This window comes from Ovis canadensis, chromosome 2 (genome assembly GCF_042477335.2).
Source record: "Ovis canadensis isolate MfBH-ARS-UI-01 breed Bighorn chromosome 2, ARS-UI_OviCan_v2, whole genome shotgun sequence".
NCBI classification, from domain to species: Eukaryota; Metazoa; Chordata; class Mammalia; order Artiodactyla; family Bovidae; genus Ovis; species Ovis canadensis.
This window is the reverse complement of record NC_091246.1, coordinates 126,449,201-126,466,093: the sequence shown is the minus strand read 5'-3', so window position 1 is coordinate 126,466,093 and position 16,893 is coordinate 126,449,201. Positions and strand designations below refer to the sequence as shown.

Here is a 16,893-nt window from a genome sequence, read left to right as displayed (position 1 = left end):
AAAGCCCAGGGCTGGGAGGGCCCAAACTCAGGGGCGGCGCCCACACGGTTACCCTTTGACTGGGTGGGTCATGCAGTTCCTTCAGGCAGGCTCTACCTTAGAGCGGCGCGCGGCGCTGCGGGTTGATGAGACCCTGGGCTCTCAGTTCCCGCGCCGAGCTCGCTCCCCGGGGTTCACCACCTCGGGGGCTAGCTCCCTGCACGCATCAGGACCCAGCACAATCGGTTCTTCCCCGTGGCTCATGGGGCCGCAGCTCAGAGTTCCCTGTGTGCGGGAGGCAACTCTGGGCAGGCTGGGTTTCTTGGAATGTGTTTACGATGTTGAATGGAACTTGAACAGGAAGCTGGAAGCCGCAGCTGGAACTAGCCTGCCAGGGTAGAGTAAGGGAGACGTAGCTGGTGTTGGGCTTGGCGGGTGCGCTTAGTACCTTGGGCAAACCCCGAGTAAGTGCGGGATGTCAGTCAAGGTACCTCTTCCTGTGTCCTCAGTTTTCCCCAATTGCTCCAGCTTTAACTTTCACTGGCAATCAAATTTATATGCACTCAGTCGGCAAGTTTGACAAAGAGTAATGCAACTAGGAAGGGTTTAATAAATTTATTTTGGGACTTTTTTTTTTTTTTTAATCTTGCATCAGCACTAGAGAATAAAAGTTTTTGGAGAGTTTCCAGTTGTGACTCCCCTTGTTAATTTCTGGGACTACAAGGAGACCCTGATAGGGATGATTTTGTCTTTGATGCCAAATGGGTAGCTAAAAGGAGGGCAGTAATGAGATAGACTGAATGTGAGGAGGTAGGAAACTCAGACAAGGAGTTGGACATTTTTCAAATTTGCAAATCGCCTGCCTTTCTGCCATTCTTTCCCTCCTTCCCCGATATAAACAAGTGGCCTTGCTAGAAAACTCAATTGGGAGAGTGCAGTCGCTGGCGACTACAAGCCTTGCTGGAAACAGCAGACAGGCTAAGGTACTGCCCCACTGGATAACTAAAAGGTCTGCTTGAGCTGTCCAGGAGTGTTTTCCAAGTTTTCACGACTGACAAGGAAAGAAGAGAGGAAGCTGGCGGGCACCCAAACTAGACTGAGCTCAGTAGCCAGGCATAAAAGGGACTGGGGAAGTTGCAGGGGATGATTGGAAAGGAGCTGTTGGTTGTACTTGAGTTTAAACAAGGGGTTTCTTTTGCAGTGAGAACTTTTAGGTGACAAAGATCAGTTTTCCTGGCCAAAAAAATAAAATAAACTAAGCATAGACTGCAGTGGGATGTGACAGAGGAGAGTGAAAGAAGTACTCTAGGAGGAAAGTCTGACCATTGCCCCTATCAGTGGTGCAGTGGAATAGCTGGGGATCTGATGCTTTTTGTGCTGATCATATTTTGGGGATACCCACATTTTGTTGCTATTTCTCTCCCCAGCTTGGACCAGGCTTGCTGCAGCTTCAAGCCCTTGACCTTGATGTTCTTTGTTTTCATAGCCAGTAAGAACTGAAGACTTGGGTTTGGAGCAGATGTTTTTCCACCTAAATCAAATAATTCAATTAGGTATTCTCAAACAGCACAGAATTAGGCCATGAAATTGAAGTGGAAAATGGGTCCAAATGTCTTCCTGTGTTTGTCAAAAGTGATCTCAATAATAGATCTTGCTCTTTCACCTGAAGGAGTAGAAGTTGGTGTGATCTCAGTATTCACACATTGGCCCAATAGGTAAGGCCCTGCTGCTTCCACGTTTCAGACTAGCTGGGAACTGAAGAATCTTATTTGCAATTAGGGGCTTTCTTTTTTGTGTTAAAACTGTTCATGTTTTCTTTTTTTTTTTTCCAGGAAGCTAGGTCTACTGTTGTGGGTTTGGGGTTGTTGAACAGTAAAACATTCTGATATGGCTTGTATTTCCACTGGGTTGGTGAGTTTGAGATTGTGGATATCAGCCTACTCTCTGAGATTGACTTTATGAATCACCCTTGGCAAAGTGTTTTCCCTGTCTATGATTTCAGTTTTTCCACTTGCAAAGTAAAGAAATTTCCTTTACATAGTTAGAAGCTTATAGTGAGCATTAAAGAGATGAATTTATGTTAATATATTTTTAAGCATAAAGGTCATAGGGCTTCTGTCTTGGTTGATTCAGCTGAGATTTATAGGGATAGATTGGAAAATTTATATCTAAATTGCACATATAATAGTGACATATCTGTGTTTAATTTATAAAAATTGCTAGCTTGCATTTTAATCATAGTTGTAGTTTAATTATAAATTTTATTTTTAAAGAATACTGGCTGAGATTTCCTTATGGCAAAAGCTGAGTCATTCTCTCAAACAGAAAAGGACAATCAGCAAATTCATTTACTTTTTATTTTGGTTTATATTTATACTCATGGGCCAATTATTTTTTTAAGACCAGCTCAATTTTACTTTTATGAGAAATTACCAAACATATTTGAAGAATTTGGCTCCCTTCTCGGAAATAACACTTGAGAGACTGAGATACATTTATGATGTATAAACAAACTTTCTTTTCCCAATAGCCACAATAGTTTCCTTAAAAAATTAGAGGGTAGATTTAGGAGCCATCATTAATTGATTCAACCAATATTTGTTGTGTTGTTTTTATGTCTGAGGAAACATCAGGCTTGAATCAAATCCCAGCCCTGAACCTCTCAGCACTGTGATTTGTGAAGGTTATTTTACTTCTTACACATTTTACCAACATATAATGTGTTATCTATATTGCTGTCCATAATGTATGGACTTTTAAACTATTGATAACATGTATAATAATTGCGAGATATTTAATTTTTAGTTTGATATATCAATTAGTAAAACAAACTACCTATTTTTATAATTGAGTGTATTCTTGGATGTGTAAAAATTATTTTCCAGGTGAACAGGTCCTTGTATTAGAGAAATAAAACAGAATAAATTGGGTAAGTAAAGGATAAGATCTATTGGTAAAATACTTAGTCATAACTTTTAATTTTAGTCTTAGTGCCCTGCAGTGCTCCTTGCTTCAGTAGTGTCTGACTCTTTCTGACCCTTTGGACTGTAGCCTGCCAGGCCTCTCTGTTGATGGGATTTTTTCCACAGCAAGAATACTGGAATGGATTGTCATGCCCTCCTCTAGAGGATCTTCCCAACCTAGGGATAGAACATGTGTCTCCTGCATTGCAGGTAGATTCTTTACCACTCAACCACTGAGGAAACCTTATCATTAAAAGTGAATCTGTAAAAAGTGGGATTATAGGGACAATTTTAGTTGAATTTATAGTCATATTAACACAGCAGATACTTTTCTTGAATAATCACAGGATGAGTGACTGTTCAAGGATGTGATAGGGTAATTTTAATGTAAAATATCCAGTTTTGCTTTTGATTTTAAAGTCTTAAAAATCTTATTCACCATTGCTGAATATAAGATAATTTAAAATTTAAATTCTACTTAGCACAGTACTTTGTGGTTCATTCTGAAAAACTGAAATTTGTTTTCTATAACCTTGGAAGAACAAAAAAAGTTATTTTATTCAAATATAATAGTGAATTCAAAAGTCGTTACAGGTCCTGACTGCTGTGAGCCCTGGTCTCTAAACGCATTAGAGGCTGGTAGATCTAATAGTATTTGTCTTAATGGATTTAGAGTTCAGGAAACTTAAGCTTATTCCTATGGGAGCTGAAACGTATTCAAATTCAGAGAGGAAAAATAGTATAAACTTTGAGCAGAGAAATTGCTTTGCTTCCAGTGAGGATATGAAGTTGAAATCAACCTTTTATTTTTAAAGATAATGTTTCTAAGTCATTATTCCAGAGTTAGGCTTAGAAAACCGTTCTTATACTCTTTTTAGGTTCTGTGATTTGCTAGTTTTGTGTTTGTTTAATTTTAAGAAAATGTTTCCAACCACTCTAATGATGCATATAGTGCATGATTGTTTTTTCTCAGAGGACAGTTTATTGACTCAAATATTGTGCAGGAGAATAAGTGCAAATTTTCTGTTTACTGTTAAAGTGGTATAATTATGGTAAATATGGAATAAGTTTCATCATTCAATATTGTATACTTAAGGATAGTTTTGGAAAGATTGCTCTAATTTTCTCTCTCAATATGAATGAGTGAATTAATTTATGTAATAATTGTGATTGCAAATATTAATATAAATTTTTAAAAGAGTTTCAAATAACATTGTATATATTTTCAGAGTGTACCTGTGAGATAATATCTACATAGTAATAGCTGTCTTTATTTCATGTTTGTTTCTTGCTATTAGCCTTATATAAATATACCTACATATAATCCTTATCACATGGTTTCTGAAGAGGAGATTCAGATTATACACTAGAAACTTCCAAGACTTGGATATCCCTCCTCCACATATATGCTTATATGGATATGTATATATATGTACATAGAATTATAGACCATATGTATTCTTTGATGTTTCTCTGTTTGTGCTAGGTATATTTTTCATGGGAGAAAATGATTTCAACTAATTGATATTTCTGAATTAATTTTATCCATTAATTTAAAATCTTTCCCAGATAAATCTAACTAAAGATACTTGATTTTTTGCCCCAAATTTTAATGGGGTTTTCAGGCTTTTATTTACACCCATAAAGGTTAAGAAAATTAGTGGGAAAGATCTGGTATCCTCATTCTTGGTTAATGGCTCTGATGGTGACATAATCATCAAAGTCTTTTCTACTTTTCTTTAGAATACAGGCAAACGCCCAGTTAACCACTGTCAGAAGGTAAATGCACTTCTTGAAAGATTACTACCACTGCTAAATTTATAAGGTTCTGTGAAGTGAGAATTGTGTGTAAATGTAATGTTTTCCTTGTATTGTATAGCTATTTCTTTTGGTTATCTGATGTTATAGTTGACCTGTTCCCTGAAACTTCAACCACATGTCCTCGAAGAATTTCAGGGACCTTAATCTTTGACAGATCTATTAACCAAGAGCAGATTGAATGATTTGGGTTCAGTCTTTAATCCATTCTCTTGTAGAAGTGATGATAGCCATTTAAATGACCAAAACACAGCTAGCTGAGAGGTTTGGTAGAAGAAAATATAGAGCACAAGTAACCTACTAAAGGAATCATTCAGGACTGGATATATAACCTTTTAAAATAGTTATGTAATGTTTCATCAAATGATAACTTAGCTCTATTTCTCTCTTTGTATTTGAATGAAGAAAGAGTATGTTTAGACAGCATTTTAGCTGAAAAGCAGACAGAACCATGTGTGCTGTGGTAGCAGATCTCCAATTTGGGTAATTAAAAGTTGATATATCAATATAGTGAAAATGAGTATACTACCCAAAGCAATCTATAGATTCAATGCAATCCCTATCAAGCTACAAACGGTATTTTTCAGAGAATTAGAACAAATAATTTCACAGTTTGTATGGAAATACAAAAAACCTTGAATAGCCAAAACAATCTTGACAAAGAAGAATGGAACTGGAGGAATCAACCTGCCTGACTTCAGGCTATACTATAAGCAACAGTCATCAAGACAGTATGGTACTGGCACAAAGACAGAAATATAGATCAGTGGAACAGAATAGAAAGCCCAGAGATAAATCCATGTACCTATGGACACCTTATCTTTGACAAAGGAGGCAAGAATATACAATGGAGAAAAGACGATCTTTAACAAGTGGTGCTGGGAGAACTGGTCAATCACTTGTAAAAGAATGAAACTAGAACACTTTCTAACACCATACACAAAAATAAACTCAAAAATGAATTAAAGATCTAAACGTAAGACCAGAAACTATAAAACTCCTAGAGGAGAACATAGGCAGAACACTCTCTGACATAAATCATAGCATGATTCTCTATGACCCACCTCCTAGAGTAATGGAAATAAAAGCAAAAATAAACAAATGGGGCCTAATTAAAATTAAAAGCTTTTGCACAACGAAGGAAACTGTAAGCAAGGTGAAAAGACAGTCTTCAGAATAGGAGAAAATAATAACAAACGAAGCAACTGACAAAGAATTAATCTCAAAAATATACAAGCAACTCCTGCAGCTCAATTCCAGAAAAATAAGCGACCCAAACAAAAAATGGACCAAAGAACTAAACAAACATTTCTTCAAAGAAGTCATACAAATTGCTAACAAACACATGAAAAGATGTTCAACATCACTCATTATCAGACAAATGTAAATTAAAACCATGATGAGGTATCATCTCATGCGGGTCAGAATGGCTGCTATCCAAAAGTCTATAAACAAATGCTGTAGACGGTGTGAAAAAAAAGGAACCCTCTTACACTACTGGTGGGAATGCAAACTAGTACAGCCACTATGGAGAACAGTGTGGAGATTCCTTAAAAAACTGAAAATAGAACTGCCATATGACCCAGCAATCCCACTGCTGGGCATACACAATGAGAAAACCAGAATTGAAAGAGACACATGTACCCCAGTGTTCATCGCAGCACTGTTTATAATAGCCAGGACATGGAAGCAACCTAGACGTCCATCAGCAGACGAATGGATAAGAAAGCTGTGGTACATATACACAATGGAATATTATTCAGCTCTTAATGAGAATATATTTGAATCAGTTCTAATGAGGTGGATGAAACTGGAGCCTATTATACAGAATGAAGTAAGTCAGAAAGAAAAAAACCAATACAGTATATTAACGCACATATATGGAATTTAGAAAGATGGTAACGATGACCCTATATGCAAGAGAGCAAAAGAGACACAGATATAAAGAACAGACTGTTGGACTCTGTGGGAGAAGGCGAGGGTGGGATGATTTGAGAGAATAGCATTGAGACATGTATATTATCATATGTGAAATAGATCACCAGTCCAGGTTCAATGCATGAGGCAGGGTGCTCAGGGCTGGTGCACTGGGATGACCCTGAGGGATGGGATGGGAGAGAGGTGGTAGGGGGGTTCAGAATGGGGAACACATATACACCCATGGCTGATTCATGTCAATGTATGGCAAAAACCACCACAATATTGTAAAGTAATTAGTATTCAGTTAAAAAAAAAAAAGGTTGATATAACAGAATGAACTTGATTTTAGCCTCTTGGTTTCTCCTATAGTTATTTACAACCATCAAGAGTACCAGTAAAATTATAACAGCAAATAGGTTAATTTACCCAGATCTCCATTTGGGTGAGTTAAAACACAGCTTGGTATGTCTGATAGGAGTTTTATTTAAGAAGACAGAGTACTTTGTAAAGTGTTTTTAAAGTCACTGTGCATGGTATGCTCATAATCTGTTTAATTTTTGTCTGCCTTTGAAGAACTGCAGAAAAATACAGAATTTTGTCTGATGTAGAACTTTCCTACTACTTCCTTGAGGATGTGCATTATTATAATTGTAAAAATGTCCTTAAATGTTGATCATTGCTGGTAGTACACATAAATGCAGAAAAATTTGGCTTATTGTAAAGAACAATTGTATAAATGAGTTAATTTCAAAGCAATTTATCTATGCTGGCATATAGTAATTGAGTAAGAAGCTGCTTAATGCAGTGTAGTTTAGCAAAATACGATTTGAGAGAATTGTTAAGAGTAACATTTGAGTAAATGAATTGTATTCAAAATTACCTAAATGCCATCTCAAATGGCAAAAGTCTCCTGAAATTTCACATCTACAAAGTCGCAATGCTTTATAATAAGAGTAGATATTTTTTTTCAAGTGCTGTGAACTATTATTTCTGTTTTAATACATCATTGTGACTCTGGATATATAGGAGAAAGACTTTAAAATTCTTAATGGCAAAAAATTAAGATTATATTGCCAACATTGTCTTTAATTAGTTTTAAAAGAAGAACTACTGCTAAATTTATAAGATCTGAATTATCATAGGCTTAATTGCTTAAATTAGGTCGACTAGGACATTTATAATTAATTTGGAAAAATGAAATTTCCTCGAGTTGTGCAGATGAGGCCTTGAAAAACAATGTTATAATAAATCTTTGTTTTTGGGGGTTCCCATATCACTGCAGATGGTGACTGCAGCCATCAAATTAAAAGACAGTTGCTCCTTGGAAGAAAAGCTATGACCAACCTAGACAGCATATTAAAAAGCAGAGACATTTCTTTGCCCACAAGGGTCTATATAGTCAAAGCTATGTTTTTCCAGTAGTCATGCATGTATGGATGTGAGAGTTGGACCATAAAGAAGGCTAAACACTGAAGAATTGATCCTTTGGAGAAGCATCCCTTGGGCTGCAAGGAGATCAAACCAATCAATCCTAAAAGAAATCAGTTCTGAATATTTTTTGGAAGGACTGGTGCTGAAGCTGAAGCTCCAATACTTTGGTCACCTGATGTGAAGAGCCGACTCATTAAAAAGACTCATTCCTTGATGCTGGGAAAGAATGAAGGCAGGAAGAGAAGGGGGATGACAGAGGATGAAATGGTTGGATGGTATCACTGACTCAGTGGACATGAGTTTGAGCAAGCTCTGGGAGATGGTGAAGGATAGGGCATGGTGAAGCCTGGCGTGCTGCAGTCCATGGGGTCACAAAGAGTCAGACATGACTGAGTGACTGAAACAAAAAGAAATCTTTAGGACTTCCTTATTCGATGAGATACTGACTTTCTCTTAAATCTTCACAGAAATTTGCAATTTTTGCCCACTCCCTTCTCGTTTTGAAAAATGTAACTAGGTTTAAATTATAAGTTGACCAATAAAAGTATTTTCGTACGATCTTGTTGAATTTAATGTGTTGATCACTAGTTTTTTTTGGCAGTTATGTTCTTTTAGTAGTAGGTGATAGAGACCTATATCCAATTAAATAGACTTAAATAGAACTTGCTATTTCCATATAATTCTGTGTTACAGTGGAGAGAATGTCGAAGAAGTAAGGAGTGGAGATTATCCATCAGCATGAGGGAAAGCAGTGTCCGTAAAGAAAGTATGGAGGTGATTCCTGTGCAAAGGATGAGGATGAGTTAGCGTGCAATGAATAAGGACAATTCAAGACAGTAAATACGAGGCCTAGAACCATGTGAATGGATTAACAGAGCAAACAGTCTCAGAACTTTGGAGATGTTTCTCCTTTTTCTCTTCATGTTAATGACCATAATCGTTAGTAATTGCATATGGGAGTTTAAGAACTTAGGGGGAAAAAAAAACAAACCAAAACCCTGCTATCTTTTTTTATTTCTCCCAGGTCTAACTAACATGTAATTGGAGTCATAAAGAGTTGAGTGTGTGCTCCATTTCACACTCTGGGGCCAGGGGTGGGGTGGGGTGGGGTGGGGTGGGGTGTTACATGGACTTGGATATAAAACAATAGCATTATTACTCTAATGAATATCTCACTGAGATTTAGGATACATTTCAGTTTTGAAGTCAGGGAATCACACACACAAACAGTCTTAGTGAAAGTTGCTTAGTCGTGTCTGACTCTTTGCAGCCCCATGGGCTATACAGTCCATGGAATTCTTCTTTTACATAGTTTATATTTTATTTTGTACGTTTGAATAGAGTTTTTGAAAAGAAGTCCATAGACTTTATTAGATTGCTAAATGGATTCATGACACAATAAAGGTTAAGAACCTCTAGAAACCTATACTGTTTTCTTAAGAACTCGCAGCAGGAGAATGCAGTGGCACCCCACTCCAGTACTCTTGCTTGGAAAATCCCGTGGATGGAGGAGCCTGGTAGGCTGGAGTCCATGGGGTTGCTGAGAGTTGGACATGACTCAGTGACTTCACTTTCACTTTTCTTTCATGCACTGGAGAAGGAAATGGCAACCCACTCCAGTGTTCTTGCTTGGAGAATCCCAGGGACGGTAGAGCCTGGTGGGCTGCCGTCTGTGGACACGACTGAAGCAGCTTAGCAGCAGCAGCAGCCAGTGGGTTTAGCTGTCATTTAATGAGAATAAAAGAAATGGAAGTTACTTACCTCAGTTTTGGGCTTCCCACGTGGTACTATTGGTAAAGAACTCGCTTGCCAATACAGGAGACATAAGAGATGTGCATTCATTCCCTGGCTTGGGAAGATCCCTGGAGTAGGGCATGACAACCCACTCCAGTATTCTTGCCAGGAGAATCCCACGGACAGAAGACCCTGGTGGGCTACAGTCCATAGGGTTGCAAAGAGTTGGACACAACTGAAGTGACTTAGCACTCATGCATGCAACTCAGTTTTATCTGATAGTGTGTAGATGTACAGAGGTGTCCTAAATTGTTTTTGAAAGTTACTATCTGACAAATAGTGCATATTTTGCAGGTAATTTGCTTTATTCAAGAAGCATGTGTGCGGTTTTTGATTATCTTACTTAGTGACACGGTTCAAAGAAGCATTTCATTTTATTTTAGAATATGTATATTAAAAAACAGATTTAACTTTCTCACATTATAGCGTTAACTACTTTTGGAAGGATTTGGCTGGGAATTTTGTCTTGTACGGATTTATTTTTCATACATAAATGTGTTGTCTCCTCAGGTTCCTCTTAAATTGCAGGAGAGAGTAAATATGTTTTGCAAGAGAGAATAGATATGTGAAACAGATTTTTGTATCTCCTGTTTAGTAAGAAATAACCATACCAGTATTGTTGATTTCCTGTGAATACTAAGGAAAAAATAATTTGTGTACATATGGAAACTTGATTTTTGTCTATGCATCACTGAGTTACTTAATTTTTTATATTTGGCTATATGATGTGCATTTGTCATGACCATTATTGATGAGAAATTTAATGCATGCCAAGAATTTTAGAAAATAAGAATACATAATACATAAAAGTATAGCAAATTATGGTGTTATGAAGGAGATATATAATTAAAACATCAAAGATGTAATTTATTTCTGTATGTTCCCTTTCTTCTTTTTGTTTGGCTTGACAATTCTTTTTAAAATCAGTTTCCTGTTTTACTAATATTTGATTTAATTGAAAATGTTGACTCAATTTTATTTTTTGAAATATATGTGAAAAGAAATTTCTTTAACATTATTAATTTGACATAATACTGTGTAAGGCTTCACATTTATAAATTAGTCTAATTTTTGTTGATCTGGACCACCTTAACATTCCAAGGGATGGGTGCAAGGTAATAATTCTGTACTTGAAAATTGACAGTAGCTTCAAGATCACAATGAATGAAAATTATCTTTGTTTTTTTCTTGTTTTTGCCTTCACTTTGTCTTCTCTAATGACAAGCATCAACCATCATTGGCACTTATTTGTATACCTTCCCTGTTGGATTTCCTTGTTCTCTCTGAATGACACTGAATAACTAAGTCAGGTGTGACTTTCTATGTACACATGCTCAGTCATGTCCAACTCTTTGCAACCCAAGAATACTGGAGTGAGTTGCCGTTTCCTCTTCCAGTGGATCTTTCTGACCTAAGGATAGAATCCCTGTCTCTTGCATTTCCTGCATTGGTAGGTGGATTTTTTTTACCACTAGTGCCATCTGGGAAGTCCTACCTGAAGTTACTTCTCCTTTCCATTTCATGAATATCAATTCATAAGAAACATATTTCACTTTTAAGAGTCACATCACAGTCCTTGTTATTTGTTGTTTATTCAAGTGATTTCTTTATTCCTCTTTGTCCATAGAACTCTGGTGTTATTCAGATGTCCACTACTCCCCACACAACTCAGGGTAATCTCAGATGGCCTCAGCCTGCAGTGGCTTGAAGCAGAGTTTTGCTTCCCAGCCACAGATTGATGTTGAGTTGTGGCAGTGAAAGCACTGAATCCTCGCCAGTAGACTACTGGTGATTGACAAGGCCCTGGCCCTTCAGCTTTGCAGAAAAGAATTCTCACAAAGATAAAAACTAGTGAAACAAGTAAAAGTGTTTATTAGGAGAAAAAAGAATACAGTATATGTGGATAGACACGTGGGCATATTCAGGGAGAGAACCATGCCCTTGTGATAGTTTAAATCACTTACATGGGGCATTTCTTCTGGGCTTCTTTTGGTCAATCATTTTGGCTTCCCTGGTTCTGAGCCCATATTTGGTACATATCAGAACCCCTCTTGTGCACATGCTCATCTCTTAGCTAGATGGATTCCACTGAAAAGGTCTATGGGTACCTAGATATCACTTACCTTTTGACCTCCAAGAAACTTTTCAGTTGGGAAGGTCTCCTTGACTTAGACAATGAGGAATATATGGTCTCTTATCTTTTATCTGGGCAGGACACAGCCTCCCCTATCTTCATTTTGGAGTATTGGTCCACATGGAATGAACTCCAGCTGCTTGGCATTGCTTCCAGGGGAAAGCAATTCATTTCTAATAAAAGTGAAATTTGGATTAGGCTGACCTAATAGTTACAGTGTTTCTATTCCCCTTGCCAGTGATTGGTTGTGGAGGGGGCACTTGTTCCTTGTCCCAGACAGAATCGACTGTATGAAATAACAGAACTGGAGGGAGGTAGAGGAGACATTGGATGAGATGGCACGTCTCAGCTCCTGATATTTGTCCTGTTCTGGAATAGATGCTTGAAATTGCAATGGGAGATCATCTTTTGTCCATGAGGAGATCTAGCTTGAGGACAAAACGAATGAATCCATGATGAAAAGAATAAATGTAAAGAACCTGGATACTTGATGGCATGGTTGGGTGCCTGAACCAACGTACTGTATTTCTGGATTTACTGTCATGTAAGAGAAGGAATTTATTTTTCAAACCAATTTGAACTAGACCTTTCAGTTTCTTAAATGAGAAAATATCTTAATTAGAATAGTTATTAAGTGGTATCTTCATTTGAAATAAACATTTTAGAAAAAACAATGTATATAATTAAAGAAAATTTATAGACTACTTGGGTTTTGTAAACTTTGGGTGTAATTAGTTCCATTACTCTATACAGATATTTTATTACTCAATTCACCAAATTCTATTATGTTTTTAATACAGTAATTGTATGAATCATCTTAACTAAAGTTATTCTGGGATGAATGTATTCTACATATAAATCAGAATCATTATTCAATAAAGATAAATGACTTGAAATACAAATTCAAAATCTAATCCATAAGATCACATTACTGTTTATTTGGTTGTTTGGTGTCTTAATTGCATTGGAAACATTCAATATACCTTAGGAAACACTGAAGGAATCTTAGTGCCTTGTTTGAGTAGTTTCAAGCTTGGAGTTTTGATAAATCTAATGTAATTTAAATATAAAAGATAAAGCCAATGGGAATGAAATTAAGAAAATTGTGTAGTGCAGATCCATTCATAGAGGTAAAAAACATTGCAGAAATATAATATTCTTTTTTGTCAGAGCTAGTGTTATAAAGCTTTGGTTCACTGGAACCATAAGCAGTTTACTTTCTGCTACCCTGTTCTTGAGTTAGATTTTTTTGGTGATTTAAATTTACCATTTACACTTTTTTTTTTTCGGTAATTAGTTGTGTCAAAGTATGGAGATATAGCTGGGTCTTTGTCTTCTTGCTCTAAAGGTGATAGGAATTACCCAAAGCAGAGAGTTGACAAAAGCAAGAGTGAGATATATTTCAGAGTATTATTGCTGTCCTTATGAGAAATGGTTAACCAGTAGCTTAACAGGAGGAGGTGGAGGCAAGCAAAACCAGGAATAATCTAAAAGGCTCAGAATAGGAAAGTGTTACAGTGGGCAGATTTGTTGGAAATGAGGAAGTGTGAGAAACAGAAAGCTAGAAATTGTATTGCAGGAGGAGATGAACAAGAGTAGTGGTGGGATTGCCAAGAAAGAGCAAGGCTATTGTATTAGCGCTGTGTTAGTCTGGATGTTCAAATTATGGAGATTGGGTTGGAGGGAAATGGACAACCAGTAATTTGAATACTAAAGAAAATTGAGAGACCTTAGAAGAAGTTACTGTTGGAGACATCCAAAGTAAAAAGGCCTCCTACATTTCTGTGATTGAGATGTGCATATTAGTTTTCTGCATAAAAATGCAGGAAACATACTTAAAATACTTCCTCTATGAAATCATGACCTTCTTTCAAAATTGGGCAAGAGAACTAGAGAATACAAAGTGCTTCAATTCTCAGAGGATTATTGTTCTTTTAGAAGTTGTCCAGGGGTTGTTCTGGGGTATCCCTTTGACCAGAATCAGAGTGCCCTCTGGTGACCTTTTCCTGATTTAAAAGGGAGCCACATTCTCGCGGATTTTTGAATGTGAATAGATAAACTTCTTAGTTGGGGCTTACCTGGTGGCTCAAGCAGTAAAGCCTCTGCCTGCAATGCGGGAGACCTAGTTGGATCCCTGGGTCAGGGAGATCTGGAGAAGGAAATGGCAACCCACTCCAGTACTCTTGCTTGGAAAATTCCGTGAATGGAGGAACCTGGTGGGTTGCAAAGAGTCGGACACGACTGAGCGACTCCACTTTCGCTTTCACTTTATGGAAACTATTGTAAAGGGACTCTGCTTCTCTACTTTGGGAATTTTAGTAGAAAATTTAAATTGGCTCACAGCAGATATACAATGAGGAAGGGGATAAGTATTCAGATAATTCAAATTCCAACTCTCACTAGTTCTAAAATAATAAAATACCATGAGAATAGTTGTGTCCACCCCCCGCCCCCCTTCCCCTCCCCATCATTGTCTCTCTCTATTAGGATCTTCATGGCACGTGAACCCTTCTCATCCTGTTTTCTTATACCTGCGAATCCACATCAAAGATGATTTTTTGAATGAGAGACATAACAAACATATGACAGGGTTCAGGACACACTACCTCAAAATATAGCACCTTAACATATGGAATGTTTCAACCTGAAGGAATTTGAGAAATGGCATGTGAGGGAAGGACTTTCTGACCTGCTGCTGAACCAGATCATAAAATCCTGTGAGAGGTGCCCTGTCTGTGGGACAGAGAGAGGAACCTGAATGATCTTGCCAACTTTCCCCTGGTTTACTATACCTAGCTCATTCTCTTTATTCTATCATATCTTTGCAAGATCTGTAACTTTTCTTCAAACCTAGCACAAAAAATGTTCTGGTTAATCATTCTTTGGGTCTTCATTTCTTTATCAAAGCTACCATGTCACTCAAAACTTAAATATGTTGGTATGCTATTCTCTTGTCATCTGTCTCTTCTTACTGTGAGTCTCAGTTGAGGGCAGAGCACAAAAATATTTTTTCTTCCTTACAAATAAGCATTTACAGAGTGTTCACTATGTCCTAGGCATTATGCTGTTTCTTTTATGATTTGTAAATGATTAAGAAACTTGTTTTAAGTTTCCAGAGCTGGCAAACAGTGCACTAGGGAGGATTGTAGGGTGGGAAATAGTGCATCTTAAGGACCCTACAAGTTGCGGAAATGTGCAGTAGAGTGGTGAGCGTCCCCCTGAGGGATATGGCAGCTTTGGTAGTTTTTACTGGTGAGAGTTCGATGTCTTTGGATAACCTGATTACCTAGATTCCTAGTTGATGCTTTTGTTGTTCAGTAGCTAAGTCATCTCCAACTATTTTCTGGCCCAAGGACTGTAGCATACCAGGTTTCCCTGTCCTTCATTATTTCCCAGTATTTGCTCAAACTCATGTCCATTGAGTCGGTGATGCCATCCAACCATCTCATCCTCTGTCACCTCCTTCTCCTCCTGCCTTCAATCTTTCCCAGCATCAGGGTCTTTTCCAATGAGTCAGCTCTTCATGTTAGGTGGCCAAAGTGTTGGAGCTTCAGCTTCCTCATCAATCCTTGCAAAGAATATTAAAGGTTGATTTCCTTTAGGATTGACTGGTTGGATCTCCTTGCTGTCCAAGGGACTCTCAGGAGTCTTCTTTAGCACCACAGTTTGAAAGCATTCTTCAGTGCTCAGCCTTCCTTATAGTCCAACTCTCTCATCCATACATGACTACTGGAAAAAACATAGCTTTGACATATATGTCAGCAAAGTGATGTCCCTGCTTTTTAATACATTGTCTAGGTTTGTCATAGCTTTTCTTCCAAGGAGCAAGCATTTTTTAATACCATGGCTGCAGTCACCATCCAGAGTGATTTTGAATCCAAGAAAATAAAATCTGCCACTGTTTCCATTTTTTCCTGCATCTATTTGCCATGAAGTGATAGGACCAGGTGTCATGATCTTTGTTTTTGAATGTTGAGTTTTAAGCCAACTTTTTCACTCTCTTCTTTCACCCTCATCAAGGAGCTCTTTAGTTCCTCTTTGATTTCTGCCATTAGGGTAGTATCATCTGCATGTCTGAGATTATTGATATTTCTCCCAGCAGTCTTGATTCCAGCTTGTGATTCATCCAGCCCAGCATTACATATGATGTACTCTGCATATAAGTTAAGTAAGCAGGGTGACAATATACAGCCTGGAGATACTCCTTTCCCAATGTGGAACCAGTCCATTGTTCCATGTCCAGTTCTAACTGTTGCTTCTTGACCTGGATACAGGTTTCTTAGGAGACAGGAAGGTGGTCTGATATTTCCCTCTCTTTAATAATTTCCCATCTGTTTAAAGAATTTTCCAGTTTGTTGCGACTCACCATCAAAGACTTTAGGATGGTCAGTGAAGCGGAAGTAAATGTTTTTTCTGGAATTCTCTTGCTTTTTCGATGATCCAGCAGATGTTGGCAACTTAATCTCTGGTTCCTCTGCCTTTTCTAAACCCAGCTTGTACATCTGGAAATTCTCGGTTCATGTACTATTGAAGCTTAGCGTGAAGGAGTTTGCACATTACTTTGCTAGCATGTGAAATGAGTGCTGTTGTGCAGTAATTTGAACATTCTTGGGCATTGCCCCTTTTTGGGATTGAAATGAGAACTGATACTGATGCTTAACTCCTCCTAGATATACATGCAAAACAGAAAAAGAAATCCAAACACAGCAACAAAGATAGTTATCAAACCCCATTAGCTTAAAGCAGTGTGTAATTTGAACTGAGATATATATTCTCCTTTTAGAATTAAAAGACTATATATATAAATGAAATATGGTGGAAGAAAATTTGTACTATAAAATATTATTATGAAAC

At 37.5% G+C, this 16,893-nt stretch overlaps 1 protein-coding gene across 16 annotated transcripts in view; it reads left to right on the top strand.

Moving 5' to 3' along the window:
* GULP1 (GULP PTB domain containing engulfment adaptor 1) overlaps positions 1-16,893 on the top strand; it is a 329,862-nt gene that overhangs the window by 1,178 nt on the left and 311,791 nt on the right. The window lies entirely within an intron of this gene.